The 14831-nt window shown below is 69.4% G+C and overlaps 7 pseudogenes; all 7 read right to left on the reverse strand.

Moving 5' to 3' along the window:
• Positions 1-939: 939 nt before the first annotated feature.
• On the reverse strand, positions 940-1059 carry LOC148757186 (5S ribosomal RNA; annotated as a pseudogene).
• Positions 1060-3107: 2048 nt separating this feature from the next.
• On the reverse strand, positions 3108-3227 carry LOC148757187 (5S ribosomal RNA; annotated as a pseudogene).
• Positions 3228-4836: 1609 nt separating this feature from the next.
• Positions 4837-4956, reverse strand: LOC148757188 (5S ribosomal RNA; annotated as a pseudogene).
• A 2331-nt stretch (positions 4957-7287) lies between these two features.
• Positions 7288-7407, reverse strand: LOC148757189 (5S ribosomal RNA; annotated as a pseudogene).
• A 2049-nt stretch (positions 7408-9456) lies between these two features.
• LOC148757190 (5S ribosomal RNA) lies at positions 9457-9575 on the reverse strand (annotated as a pseudogene).
• Positions 9576-11195: 1620 nt separating this feature from the next.
• Positions 11196-11315, reverse strand: LOC148757191 (5S ribosomal RNA; annotated as a pseudogene).
• Positions 11316-13644: 2329 nt separating this feature from the next.
• LOC148757192 (5S ribosomal RNA) lies at positions 13645-13764 on the reverse strand (annotated as a pseudogene).
• Between the last annotated feature and the right edge of the window lie 1067 nt (positions 13765-14831).

The raw sequence follows: 14831 nt of genomic DNA on the forward strand, positions 1-14831 counted from the left end.
AAGTGGCAGCTCCTCCACCGGAGTGTGGTCGTGCCCGGGGCTGGGCTCCGCTAAGGAGGCATTGCCCTGGCGTTGGCAGTCACCATTGAAGCCTCCGGGGCGGGCCGCCAGGGTCTCCGGAGGGCCTGTGGTCTCTGAGCCCCGCCCAGGCACCCGCCCGCGGGAGGAGAGTGGCAGCCCCCAGGCACCCTGGTTGTGAGGGTTGTGCGCCTGCGTGCCTGCTCTGCCCTTGTGGTGGTCTCCCCCGGAGTCGATGGCGCGTGGTGTGTTGGGGTGCTGCTCCCGCCGTCCCCTGGTTTGTCCCGGCTCTTTGTGCCCTGTGTTTCAGGGACACCGTGGCCGGCGGGAAGGGAGGGCTCCTGGCTCTTGTGGGAGACGGGAGGGGACGCGCGGGGGTGTGGGGCGAGGTGCCTGCCAGCGGAGACAGAAGACTCCGGTGGGGCGGGGCGGGTGGGCGTCCCGTTTGCCCGAGGACACGCCGATCCTGTGTGTCGGGTCCCGGGGGCAGGCGCAGGGATGGGCGTGCCCTGGGCTCGGGCCGAGGTGCAAAGCACCGGCACGTCCTGGGATGGAGAGAGCCTGGTGGAGGCCTGCGCCGGCAGGCAGCCCTGGGCTTGGGCGTTGGGGGTTGCGGCGGCGGCAGGGTCGGGGAGCGAGAGGGAGCCCTGCGATGGCGGTGGCGGCGGCGGCGGCGACCGAGACGCGGCTGACTGCTGCAGGCTGACGGCCTGCCTCGGCGAAGAGCACTAAGAAGAGGGAGTGGGGGGGAGCCCTGGCCGACAGGCCTGGTGTGCGGCCGGGGATGCGAGCTTGTAGTGCCGGGCGACTGACCCTCCTCTGGCCAGGGGGACCTTCGGCTGCCTGGGCGGCTGCAGAGGGGCAAAGGGCGGCAGGGGTTCGGAGGGAGCCACGCCGGGGCGGCGGCGCAAAAGGAGAGGCGAGCAAAAGCCTGCAGCTATTCCCAGGCGGTCTCCCATCCAAGTACTAACCAGGCCCCTCCCTGCTTAGCTCCCGAGATCAGAGGAGATCGGGCGCGTTCAGGGTGGTATGGCCGTAGACGCTGGGACCCGGCTCCCCGCGCCCCAAGAGCCTGCTCCCGGCCTGCCTCTGACCGCGCGCCGTGCTGCTGGGTCGCTAGGGTGGCGAGCACGTCTGCCCGAGCGCCTGCCGCCCGCTCCCCGCCTCCTCCGGACGCCGCTGGTGTGGGCGACGGGCTACTCCTGGCCCGCAGCGAGGCCCCTTCGCGCCCCCCAGTGGCTCCACGGGCCTCTGTCACTTCCCTGACTGTGACATATGTCTGGGCGCCCTGGCATCCTGGGCCTCCCCAGGCCCCGAAGGGCTTTCACCCCGCCCCCCTACCCCAACCCCTCTCATCTCCCCCCAGCCCCACAACCGCACACCCCCCTTGCTGCTGTGCTGTCCCCACCTCTCAGGGCCACCGAGGGGGTCGCAGGGTCCTCTCAGTCCCCTCCGGCCCTAGGGACGTGCAACCCAGGCCCTGGCCCTGACCGGACCCATCCACAGGCCCAAAGCCAGGGAGAGCCACCCGCGCCACCAGGGTGCAGCATCTCCAGTCTGCAGCCACCCTTCGTCACAAGCCTTCAGTCTGGGCCCTGGAACCCTCGTCAGCGACCGGAGCCCCGCCCGATGTCCGGTCCCTTCACTGGCTACACGTCACCTCTCCTGACCCAGGGAGGTGAGAGAGAGGATGAGAGAAGGCCAGAGACGGAGCAAGAGAGAGGCGGAGAGAGACAGACGGGGACTGTGGGGACAGACTCGCAGAGAGCACTCTCCAGGCTCTGGGCCTCGCGTGGAGGGGTGCTGCTTGGGGGCTGCATGGTCATCAGCTGTGACCGCTTGGCCATCAGCTGTTGCCAGTTGGCCACTGGCCACCGGAGGAGCTGCGGTGGCCAAGCTAGGAAGCGCGGATGGTGGACTGCAAATTGCAGAGGGGCGCGGATTGCAATGGGCCCGCTTGGCGGGTCGACGGGCGGTGTGTCGGTGGGTTGGCAGAGAAGCGGCCGACAGGTTGGGGATCGGGCGGCTCCGGCTTGCCGTGTCTCCGAGCCAGCCGCCCGTGAGACATAGTGCTATGAGCCCCCTATCCGTGGCTCTGTTGGTGTTCCCTCTTGGCCTCGCCATATCCTGCGTTCTTGTGCGGGCAGAGGGACTAGAGTCCCCGCAGGACAGGGACCGACAGAGAGAACGGGAGGAGGAGAAAGAGGGAGCGAGATCGAAATATACACCTATATGTACCTGTATGTACCTAGACATACAGAGAGACATGGACAGAGACAGAGAAAGAGGGGGCTGGCACGCGGGGAGAGAGCTCCTGAGCCAGAGCCAGAGCCCAACAGGCACGTCACAGAGCCAGAGAGACATGGGGTGGTGGAGGGGGGAGGGACGCACAAGCGGGCACACGGACTGGGACAGACGCACTGACGCTGCTTTGAAGTGGCAGCTTCTCAACCGAAGTGTGGTCATGCCCGTGGCTGGGCTCCACTAAGGAGGCAGTGCCCGGGCATTGAAAGTCACCCTTGAAGCCCCCGGGCCGGGCGGGAGGGCCAGTGGGCTCCGAGCCCCGCCCAGGAACCCCCCGCCCCGCGGGAGGAGAGTGGCAGCCCACAGGCACCCTGGTTGAGAGTGTTGTGTGCCTGCGTGCCTGCACTTCCCCTTGTGGTGGTCTCTCCTGGAGTCCGAGGGCGTGCGGTGTGTTGGGGTGCTCCTCCCTCAGTCCCCTGCTTTGTCCCGGCTCTTTGTACCCTGTGTGTTGGGGCCACTGCGGGAAGGGAGGGTTCCTGGCTCTTGTGGGCGATGGGAGGGGGCGCGCGGGGGTGTGGGGAGAGGTGCCTGCCGGCGGAGACACAGGCTCGGCTAACTGCTGCTGGCTGACTGCCTGCCTCAGCGAAGAGGACTAAGAAGAGGGTGTGGGGGTGAGCCCTGGCCGACGGGCCTGGTGTGCGGCCGGGGCTGCCAGCTTGTAGCGCCGGGTGGCTGACCGGCCTCTGGCCAGGGGGACCTTCGGCTGGATGGGCGGCTGCAGAGGGGCAAGGGGCGGCAGGGGTTCGGAGGGAGCCACGCAGGGGCGGCGGCGCAAAAGGAGAGGCGAGCAAAAGCCTACAGGTATTCCCAGGCGGTGTCCCATCCAAGCACTAACCAGGCCCCTCCCTGCTTAGCTCCCGAGATCAGAGGAGATCGGGCGCGTTCAGGGTGGTATGGCCATAGACGATGGGACTCGGCTCCCCGCGCCCCAAGAGCCTGCTCCCGGCCTGCCTCGTGAGCGCCCGCCATGCAGATGCGCGGCTCCGGTGGCGAGCATCGACCTGCTGGCCGGCTCTGCCAGCACCGCGTCCCCCCCCCCAGTCCGGCTCCCCGCCTCTTCCGAATGCCCCTGGCGTGGGCGGCGGGCTACTCCTGGCCGGCAGCGAGGCCCCTTCGCGCCACCCGAGGCTCCATGGGACACTGCCACTTCCCTGATGGTGCCAGAAGTCGTGGAACTCTGGCATCCTGGGACTCCCCGGACCCAGACCGCCATACACCCCGCCCCCCTACCGCCACCAGGTTTACCAACAACCGCACCCCCAAGGCTGGGGGAGGCCTGCACCAGCAGGCAACCCTGGGCTTGGGAGTTGTGGGAGGACCCCGCGACGGCGGCTTGGGCGGCTGCGGAGGGGGGGGCTGCGGCGGCGGCGGCGGCGGCGGCAGCAGTGGCAGCGGGGGACGCGGCGGAGGCGAGGGAGGGTGGGGAGGTAGGCGATGGCAACCGCGAGGATGGCGCCAGGGCGGCGATGGCGGTGGCGACAATGGGGGCTTTGACGGTGGGCGCTGGGGCACGGGGGTCGATGGCGGCGGCGGCGGCGGCGTCGGCGGCAGCGGCGGGGACGGAGGAGGCCGGGAGAGCAGAGGCGGGAGATTGAGGGAGTATGGCGATGGTGGCGGAGGCGGGCCTGGGGCGGGGGCGGGGGAGATGGCGGTGCAGGAGGCGGGGAGAGCAGAGGAGGGAGATTGAGGGAGTGCGGCAATGGCGGCGGCGGGGGCGGGGGTGGGGAAGAGGGCAGCGCTGGCGGCGGGGATGGGGAGCGCGGTGCTGGCGGCCGAGGGGGGGAGAGCAGAGGAGGGAGTTTGAGGGAGTACGGCGATGGCGGCAGCGGGGGCGGGGAGGGGGCGAGGGCAGCGCTGGCGGAGGGGGTGGGGAGCGCGGTGATCGCGGCGGCGGCGGCGGGAGAAGCGGGGGCTGATCGCGAGCAGCGATGGCGGCGGCGGCGGCGGCGGCGGCGGCGGCGGCGGCGGCTGCGGCGCGGGAGGGTTGCGAGGTCGGCGATGGAGGCGGCGGCAGCGTTGGGGGCTGTGTCGGCGGGCGCTGGGCGCGGGGAGGGTTGGCGCCGGCGGCGGCGGTAGCGGGGAAGAGGGCGGTGCTGGCGGCGGAGGAGGGGAGAGCAGAGGCGGGAGATTGAAGCAGTACAGCGATGGCGGTGGCGAGGGCGGGGGCAGGGGTGAGGTCAGCGCTGGAGGGGGGTGTGGGGAGCGCGGTGATGGCGGCGGATTTGGCGGTGGCGGCGGGGGCGAGGGCAGCGCTGTTGGCGGTGGCGGCGATCGAAGGTCGGCGAAGGGATCGAGATGACAGCCTCCGGGACTGAAGAGGACTGAGAAGAGGGTGTGCGGGGGAGCCCTGGCCGAGGGGCCTGGTGTGCGGCCGGGGCTGCCAGCTTGTAGTGCCTGGCGGCTAACCCTCTGCTGGTCAGGGGGACCTTCGGCTGGCTGGGCGGCTGCAGAGAGGCAAGGGGCGGCAGGGGTTCGGAGGGAGCCACGCCGGGGCCGCGGCGCAAAAGGAGAGGCGAGCAAAAGCCTGCAGCTATTCCCAGGCGGTCTCCCATCCAAGTACTAACCAGGCCCCTCCCTGCTTAGCTCCCGAGATCAGACGAGATCTGGCGCGTGCAGGGTGGTGTGGCCTTAGGCGCTGGGACCCGGCTCCCGGCACTCCAAGAGCCTGCTCCCGACCTGCTTCTGAGCGCACGCCATGCTGCTGGGCCGCTCGGGTGGCGAGCATGTCTGCCCGAGCGCCTCCCGCCAGCTCCCCGCCTCCTCCAGACGCCGCTGGTGTGGGCGACGGGCTCCTCCTGGCCCGCAGCGAGGCCCCTTCGCGCCCCCCAGTGGCTCTAACGGGCCTCTGTCACTTCCCTGACTGTGACATATGTCTGGGCGCCCTGGCATCCTGGGCCTCCCCAGGCCCCGAAGGGCTTTTACCCCGCCCCCCTACCCCAACCCCTCTCATCTCCCCCCAGCCCCACAACCGCACACCCCCCTTGCTGCTGTGCTGTCCCCACCTCTCAGGGCCACCGAGGGGGTCGCAGGGTCCTCTCAGTCCCCTCCACCCTAGGGACGTGCAACCCAGGCCCTGGCCCTGGCCGGCCCCACCCACTGGCCCAAAGCCAGGGAGAGCCACCCGCCACCAGGGGGCAGCACCTCCAGTCTGCCGCCACCCTTCCTCACACAGCCTTCTTTCTGGGTTCTCGCCCCTCGTCAGCGACCGGCGTCCCGCCCGATCACTGTTCACTTCACTGGCTACACGTCACCTCTCCTGACCCAGGGAGGTGAGAGAGAGGATGAGAGAAGGCCAGAGACGGAGCAAGAGAGAGGCGGAGAGAGACAGACGGGGACTGTGGGGACAGACTCGCAGAGAGCACTCTCCAGGCTCTGGGCCTCGCGTGGAGGGGTGCTGCGTGCGGGCTGCATGGATATCAGCTGTGACCGCTTGGCCATCAGCTGTTGCCAGTTGGCCATTGGCCACCGGCAGAGCTGCGGTGGCCAAGCTAGGAAGCGCGGATTGTGGACTGCAAATTGCAGAGGGGCGCGGACTGCAGTTGGCCGGCTTGGTGGGTCGGTAGGTTGGTGGGTCTGTTGGTTGGCAGAGAATCGGCCGGCAGGCTGGGGATCGGGCGGCTCCGGCTTGCCGAGTCTCCGAGCCAGCCGCCCGTGAGACATGGTGCTATGAGCCCCCTATCCGTGGTCTGTTGGTGTTCCCTCTTGGCCTCGCCAAATCCTGCATTCTTGTGCGGGCAGAGGGGCTAGAGTCCCCGCAGGACAGGGACAGACAGACAGAACGGGAGGAGGAGTAAGAGGGAGCGAGATGGAAATATGCTCGTATATGTACATGTGTGTATCTAGACATACAGAGAGACATGGACAGAGACAGAGAAAGAGGGGGCTGGCACGCGGGGAGAGAGCTCCTGAGCCAGAGCCAGAGCCCAACAGGCACGTCACAGAGCCCGACGGATATGGGGTGGGGGAGGGTGTGAGGGACGCACAGGCGGGCACACGGACTGTTACAGACGCACTGAGGCTGTGTTGAAGTGGCAGCTCCTCCACCGGAGTGTGGTCGTGCCCGGGGCTGGGCTCCGCTAAGGAGGCATTGCCCTGGCGTTGGCAGTCACCATTGAAGCCTCCGGGGCGGGCCGCCAGGGTCTCCGGAGGGCCTGTGGTCTCTGAGCCCCGCCCAGGCACCCGCCCGCGGGAGGAGAGTGGCAGCCCCCAGGCACCCTGGTTGTGAGGGTTGTGCGCCTGCGTGCCTGCTCTGCCCTTGTGGTGGTCTCCCCCGGAGTCGATGGCGCGTGGTGTGTTGGGGTGCTGCTCCCGCCGTCCCCTGGTTTGTCCCGGCTCTTTGTGCCCTGTGTTTCAGGGACACCGTGGCCGGCGGGAAGGGAGGGCTCCTGGCTCTTGTGGGAGACGGGAGGGGACGCGCGGGGGTGTGGGGCGAGGTGCCTGCCAGCGGAGACAGAAGACTCCGGTGGGGCGGGGCGGGTGGGCGTCCCGTTTGCCCGAGGACACGCCGATCCTGTGTGTCGGGTCCCGGGGGCAGGCGCAGGGATGGGCGTGCCCTGGGCTCGGGCCGAGGTGCAAAGCACCGGCACGTCCTGGGATGGAGAGAGCCTGGTGGAGGCCTGCGCCGGCAGGCAGCCCTGGGCTTGGGCGTTGGGGGTTGCGGCGGCGGCAGGGTCGGGGAGCTAGAGGGAGCCCTGCGATGGCGGTGGCGGCGGCGGCGGCGACCGAGACGCGGCTGACTGCTGCAGGCTGACGGCCTGCCTCGGCGAAGAGCACTAAGAAGAGGGAGTGGGGGGGAGCCCTGGCCGACAGGCCTGGTGTGCGGCCGGGGATGCGAGCTTGTAGTGCCGGGCGATTGACCCTCCTCTGGCCAGGGGGACCTTCGGCTGCCTGGGCGGCTGCAGAGGGGCAAAGGGCGGCAGGGGTTCGGAGGGAGCCACGCCGGGGCGGCGGCGCAAAAGGAGAGGCGAGCAAAAGCCTGCAGCTATTCCCAGGCGGTCTCCCATCCAAGTACTAACCAGGCCCCTCCCTGCTTAGCTCCCGAGATCAGAGGAGATCGGGCGCGTTCAGGGTGGTATGGCCGTAGACGCTGGGACCCGGCTCCCCGCGCCCCAAGAGCCTGCTCCCGGCCTGCCTCTGACCGCGCGCCGTGCTGCTGGGCCGCTAGGGTGGCGAGCACGTCTGCCCGAGCGCCTGCCGCCCGCTCCCCGCCTCCTCCGGACGCTGCTGGTGTGGGCGACGGGCTACTCCTGGCCCGCAGCGAGGCCCCTTCGCGCCCCCCAGTGGCTCCACGGGCCTCTGTCACTTCCCTGACTGTGACATATGTCTGGGCGCCCTGGCATCCTGGGCCTCCCCAGGTCCCGAAGGGCTTTCACCCCGCCCCCCTACCCCAACCCCTCTCATCTCCCCCCAGCCCCACAACCGCACACCCCCCTTGCTGCTGTGCTGTCCCCACCTCTCAGGGCCACCGAGGGGGTCGCAGGGTCCTCTCAGTCCCCTCCGGCCCTAGGGACGTGCAACCCAGGCCCTGGCCCTGACCGGACCCATCCACAGGCCCAAAGCCAGGGAGAGCCACCCGCGCCACCAGGGTGCAGCATCTCCAGTCTGCAGCCACCCTTCGTTACAAGCCTTCAGTCTGGGCCCTGGAACCCTCGTCAGCGACCGGAGCCCCGCCCGATGTCCGGTCCCTTCACTGGTTACACGTCACCTCTCCTGACCCAGGGAGGTGAGAGAGAGGATGAGAGAAGGCCAGAGACGGAGCAAGAGAGAGGCGGAGAGAGACAGACGGGGACTGTGGGGACAGACTCGCAGAGAGCACTCTCCAGGCTCTGGGCCTCGCGTGGAGGGGTGCTGCTTGGGGGCTGCATGGTCATCAGCTGTGACCGCTTGGCCATCAGCTGTTGCCAGTTGGCCACTGGCCACCGGAGGAGCTGCGGTGGCCAAGCTAGGAAGCGCGGATGGTGGACTGCAAATTGCAGAGGGGCGCGGATTGCAGTGGGCCCGCTTGGCGGGTCGACGGGCGGTGTGTCGGTGGGTTGGCAGAGAAGCGGCCGACAGGTTGGGGATCGGGCGGCTCCGGCTTGCCGTGTCTCCGAGCCAGCCGCCCGTGAGACATAGTGCTATGAGCCCCCTATCCGTGGCTCTGTTGGTGTTCCCTCTTGGCCTCGCCATATCCTGCGTTCTTGTGCGGGCAGAGGGACTAGAGTCCCCGCAGGACAGGGACCGACAGAGAGAACGGGAGGAGGAGAAAGAGGGAGCGAGATCGAAATATACACCTATATGTACCTGTATGTACCTAGACATACAGAGAGACATGGACAGAGACAGAGAAAGAGGGGGCTGGCACGCGGGGAGAGAGCTCCTGAGCCAGAGCCAGAGCCCAACAGGCACGTCACAGAGCCAGAGAGACATGGGGTGGTGGAGGGGGGAGGGACGCACAAGCGGGCACACGGACTGGGACAGACGCACTGACGCTGCTTTGAAGTGGCAGCTTCTCAACCGAAGTGTGGTCATGCCCGTGGCTGGGCTCCACTAAGGAGGCAGTGCCCGGGCATTGAAAGTCACCCTTGAAGCCCCCGGGCCGGGCGGGAGGGCCAGTGGGCTCCGAGCCCCGCCCAGGAACCCCCCGCCCCGCGGGAGGAGAGTGGCAGCCCACAGGCACCCTGGTTGAGAGTGTTGTGTGCCTGCGTGCCTGCACTTCCCCTTGTGGTGGTCTCTCCTGGAGTCCGAGGGCGTGCGGTGTGTTGGGGTGCTCCTCCCTCAGTCCCCTGCTTTGTCCCGGCTCTTTGTACCCTGTGTGTTGGGGCCACTGCGGGAAGGGAGGGTTCCTGGCTCTTGTGGGCGATGGGAGGGGGCGCGCGGGGGTGTGGGGAGAGGTGCCTGCCGGCGGAGACACAGGCTCGGCTAACTGCTGCTGGCTGACTGCCTGCCTCAGCGAAGAGGACTAAGAAGAGGGTGTGGGGGTGAGCCCTGGCCGACGGGCCTGGTGTGCGGCCGGGGCTGCCAGCTTGTAGCGCCGGGTGGCTGACCGGCCTCTGGCCAGGGGGACCTTCGGCTGGATGGGCGGCTGCAGAGGGGCAAGGGGCGGCAGGGGTTCGGAGGGAGCCACGCAGGGGCGGCGGCGCAAAAGGAGAGGCGAGCAAAAGCCTACAGGTATTCCCAGGCGGTCTCCCATCCAAGCACTAACCAGGCCCCTCCCTGCTTAGCTCCCGAGATCAGAGGAGATCGGGCGCGTTCAGGGTGGTATGGTCATAGACGATGGGACTCGGCTCCCCGCGCGCCAAGAGCCTGCTCCCGGCCTGCCTCGTGAGCGCCCGCCATGCAGATGCGCGGCTCCGGTGGCGAGCATCGACCCGCTGGCCGGCTCTGCCAGCACCGCGTCCCCCCCCCCAGTCCGGCTCCCCGCCGCTTCCGAATGCCCCTGGCGTGGGCGGCGGGCTACTCCTGGCCGGCAGCGAGGCCCCTTCGCGCCACCCGAGGCTCCATGGGACACTGCCACTTCCCTGATGGTGCCAGAAGTCGTGGAACTCTGGCATCCTGGGACTCCCCGGACCCAGACCGCCATACACCCCGCCCCCCTACCGCCACCAGGTTTACCAACAACCGCACCCCCAAGGCTGGGGGAGGCCTGCACCAGCAGGCAACCCTGGGCTTGGGAGTTGTGGGAGGACCCCGCGGCGGCGGCTTGGGCGGCTACGGAGGGGGGGGTGCGGCGGCGGCGGCGGCGGCGGCGGCGGCGGCGGCGGCGGCGGCGGCAGCAGTGGCGGCGGGGGACGCGGCGGAGGCGAGGGAGGGTGGGGAGGTAGGCGATGGCAACCGCGAGGATGGCGCCAGGGCGGCGATGGCGGTGGCGACAATGGGGGCTTTGACGGTGGGCGCTGGGGCACGGGGGTCGATGGCGGCGGCGGCGGCGGCGTCGGCGGCGGCGGCGGGGGCCGAGGAGGCCGGCAGAGCAGAGGCGGGAGATTGAGGGAGTATGGCGATGGTGGCGGCGGCGGGCCTGGGGCGGGGGCGGGGGAGATGGCGGTGCAGGAGGCGGGGAGAGCAGAGGAGGGAGATTGAGGGAGTGCGGCAATGGCGGCGGCGGGGGCGAGGGTGGGGAAGAGGGCAGCGCTGGCGGCGGGGATGGGGAGCGCGGTGCTGGCGGCCGAGGGGGGGAGAGCAGAGGAGGGAGTTTGAGGGAGTACGGCGATGGCGGCAGCGGGGGCGGGGAGGGGGCGAGGGCAGCGCTGGCGGAGGGGGTGGGGAGCGCGGTGATCGCGGTGGCGGCGGCGGGAGAAGCGGGGGCTGATCGCGAGCAGCGATGGCGGCGGCGGCGGCGGCGGCGTCGGCTGCGGCGCGGGAGGGTTGCGAGGTCGGCGATGGAGGCGGCGGCAGCGTTGGGGGCTGTGTCGGCGGGCGCTGGGCGCGGGGAGGGTTGGCGCCGGCGGCGGCGGTAGCGGGGAAGAGGGCGGTGCTGGCGGCGGAGGAGGGGAGAGCAGAGGCGGGAGATTGAAGCAGTACAGCGATGGCGGTGGCGAGGGCGGGGGCAGGGGTGAGGTCAGCGCTGGAGGGGGGTGTGGGGAGCGCGGTGATGGCGGCGGATTTGGCGGTGGCGGCGGGGGCGAGGGCAGCGCTGTTGGCGGTGGCGGCGATCGAAGGTCGGCGAAGGGATCGAGATGACAGCCTCCGGGACTGAAGAGGACTGAGAAGAGGGTGTGCGGGGGAGCCCTGGCCGAGGGGCCTGGTGTGCGGCCGGGGCTGCCAGCTTGTAGTGCCTGGCGGCTAACCCTCTGCTGGTCAGGGGGACCTTCGGCTGGCTGGGCGGCTGCAGAGAGGCAAGGGGCGGCAGGGGTTCGGAGGGAGCCACGCCGGGGCCGCGGCGCAAAAGGAGAGGCGAGCAAAAGCCTGCAGCTATTCCCAGGCGGTCTCCCATCCAAGTACTAACCAGGCCCCTCCCTGCTTAGCTCCCGAGATCAGACGAGATCTGGCGCGTGCAGGGTGGTGTGGCCTTAGGCGCTGGGACCCGGCTCCCGGCACTCCAAGAGCCTGCTCCCGACCTGCTTCTGAGCGCACGCCATGCTGCTGGGCCGCTCGGGTGGCGAGCATGTCTGCCCGAGCGCCTCCCGCCAGCTCCCCGCCTCCTCCAGACGCCGCTGGTGTGGGCGACGGGCTCCTCCTGGCCCGCAGCGAGGCCCCTTCGCGCCCCCAGTGGCTCTAACGGGCCTCTGTCACTTCCCTGACTGTGACATATGTCTGGGCGCCCTGGCATCCTGGGCCTCCCCAGGCCCCGAAGGGCTTTTACCCCGCCCCCCTACCCCAACCCCTCTCATCTCCCCCCAGCCCCACAACCGCACACCCCCCTTGCTGCTGTGCTGTCCCCACCTCTCAGGGCCACCGAGGGGGTCGCAGGGTCCTCTCAGTCCCCTCCACCCTAGGGACGTGCAACCCAGGCCCTGGCCCTGGCCGGCCCCACCCACTGGCCCAAAGCCAGGGAGAGCCACCCGCCACCAGGGGGCAGCACCTCCAGTCTGCCGCCACCCTTCCTCACACAGCCTTCTTTCTGGGTTCTCGCCCCTCGTCAGCGACCGGCGTCCCGCCCGATCACTGTTCACTTCACTGGCTACACGTCACCTCTCCTGACCCAGGGAGGTGAGAGAGAGGATGAGAGAAGGCCAGAGACGGAGCAAGAGAGAGGCGGAGAGAGACAGACGGGGACTGTGGGGACAGACTCGCAGAGAGCACTCTCCAGGCTCTGGGCCTCGCGTGGAGGGGTGCTGCGTGCGGGCTGCATGGATATCAGCTGTGACCGCTTGGCCATCAGCTGTTGCCAGTTGGCCATTGGCCACCGGCAGAGCTGCGGTGGCCAAGCTAGGAAGCGCGGATTGTGGACTGCAAATTGCAGAGGGGCGCGGACTGCAGTTGGCCGGCTTGGTGGGTCGGTAGGTTGGTGGGTCTGTTGGTTGGCAGAGAATCGGCCGGCAGGCTGGGGATCGGGCGGCTCCGGCTTGCCGAGTCTCCGAGCCAGCCGCCCGTGAGACATGGTGCTATGAGCCCCCTATCCGTGGTCTGTTGGTGTTCCCTCTTGGCCTCGCCAAATCCTGCATTCTTGTGCGGGCAGAGGGGCTAGAGTCCCCGCAGGACAGGGACAGACAGACAGAACGGGAGGAGGAGTAAGAGGGAGCGAGATGGAAATATGCTCGTATATGTACATGTGTGTATCTAGACATACAGAGAGACATGGACAGAGACAGAGAAAGAGGGGGCTGGCACGCGGGGAGAGAGCTCCTGAGCCAGAGCCAGAGCCCAACAGGCACGTCACAGAGCCCGACGGATATGGGGTGGGGGAGGGTGTGAGGGACGCACAGGCGGGCACACGGACTGTTACAGACGCACTGAGGCTGTGTTGAAGTGGCAGCTCCTCCACCGGAGTGTGGTCGTGCCCGGGGCTGGGCTCCGCTAAGGAGGCATTGCCCTGGCGTTGGCAGTCACCATTGAAGCCTCCGGGGCGGGCCGCCAGGGTCTCCGGAGGGCCTGTGGTCTCTGAGCCCCGCCCAGGCACCCGCCCGCGGGAGGAGAGAGGCAGCCCCCAGGCACCCTGGTTGTGAGGGTTGTGCGCCTGCGTGCCTGCTCTGCCCTTGTGGTGGTCTCCCCCGGAGTCGATGGCGCGTGGTGTGTTGGGGTGCTGCTCCCGCCGTCCCCTGGTTTGTCCCGGCTCTTTGTGCCCTGTGTTTCAGGGACACCGTGGCCGGCGGGAAGGGAGGGCTCCTGGCTCTTGTGGGAGACGGGAGGGGCGCGCGGGGGTGTGGGGCGAGGTGCCTGCCAGCGGAGACAGAAGACTCCGGTGGGGCGGGGCGGGTAGGCGTCCCGTTTGCCCGAGGACACGCCGATCCTGTGTGTCGGGTCCCGGGGGCAGGCGCAGGGATGGGCGTGCCCTGGGCTCGGGCCGAGGTGCAAAGCACCGGCACGTCCTGGGATGGAGAGAGCCTGGTGGAGGCCTGCGCCGGCAGGCAGCCCTGGGCTTGGGCGTTGGGGGTTGCGGCGGCGGCAGGGTCGGGGAGCGAGAGGGAGCCCTGCGATGGCGGTGGCGGCGGCGGCGGCGACCGAGACGCGGCTGACTGCTGCAGGCTGACGGCCTGCCTCGGCGAAGAGCACTAAGAAGAGGGAGTGGGGGGGAGCCCTGGCCGACAGGCCTGGTGTGCGGCCGGGGATGCGAGCTTGTAGTGCCGGGCGACTGACCCTCCTCTGGCCAGGGGGACCTTCGGCTGCCTGGGCGGCTGCAGAGGGGCAAAGGGCGGCAGGGGTTCGGAGGGAGCCACGCCGGGGCGGCGGCGCAAAAGGAGAGGCGAGCAAAAGCCTGCAGCTATTCCCAGGCGGTCTCCCATCCAAGTACTAACCAGGCCCCTCCCTGCTTAGCTCCCGAGATCAGAGGAGATCGGGCGCGTTCAGGGTGGTATGGCCGTAGACGCTGGGACCCGGCTCCCCGCGCCCCAAGAGCCTGCTCCCGGCCTGCCTCTGACCGCGCGCCGTGCTGCTGGGCCGCTAGGGTGGCGAGCACGTCTGCCCGAGCGCCTGCCGCCCGCTCCCCGCCTCCTCCGGACGCCGCTGGTGTGGGCGACGGGCTACTCCTGGCCCGCAGCGAGGCCCCTTCGCGCCCCCCAGTGGCTCCACGGGCCTCTGTCACTTCCCTGACTGTGACATATGTCTGGGCGCCCTGGCATCCTGGGCCTCCCCAGGCCCCGAAGGGCTTTCACCCCGCCCCCCTACCCCAAACCCTCTCATCTCCCCCCAGCCCCACAACCGCACACCCCCCTTGCTGCTGTGCTGTCCCCACCTCTCAGGGCCACCGAGGGGGTCGCAGGGTCCTCTCAGTCCCCTCCGGCCCTAGGGACGTGCAACCCAGGCCCTGGCCCTGACCGGACCCATCCACAGGCCCAAAGCCAGGGAGAGCCACCCGCGCCACCAGGGTGCAGCATCTCCAGTCTGCAGCCACCCTTCGTCACAAGCCTTCAGTCTGGGCCCTGGAACCCTCGTCAGCGACCGGAGCCCCGCCCGATGTCCGGTCCCTTCACTGGCTACACGTCACCTCTCCTGACCCAGGGAGGTGAGAGAGAGGATGAGAGAAGGCCAGAGACGGAGCAAGAGAGAGGCGGAGAGAGACAGACGGGGACTGTGGGGACAGACTCGCAGAGAGCACTCTCCAGGCTCTGGGCCTCGCGTGGAGGGGTGCTGCTTGGGGGCTGCATGGTCATCAGCTGTGACCGCTTGGCCATCAGCTGTTGCCAGTTGGCCACTGGCCACCGGAGGAGCTGCGGTGGCCAAGCTAGGAAGCGCGGATGGTGGACTGCAAATTGCAGAGGGGCGCGGATTGCAGTGGGCCCGCTTGGCGGGTCGACGGGCGGTGTGTCGGTGGGTTGGCAGAGAAGCGGCCGACAGGTTGGGGATCGGGCGGCTCCGGCTTGCCGTGTCTCCGAGCCAGCCGCCCGTGAGACATAGTGCTATGAGCCCCCTATCCGTGGCTCTGTTGGTGTTCC

This window comes from Rhinolophus sinicus, chromosome 9 (genome assembly GCF_057876585.1).
Source record: "Rhinolophus sinicus isolate RSI-liver-muscle chromosome 9, RSI-T2T, whole genome shotgun sequence".
Taxonomy (NCBI): domain Eukaryota; kingdom Metazoa; phylum Chordata; class Mammalia; order Chiroptera; family Rhinolophidae; genus Rhinolophus; species Rhinolophus sinicus.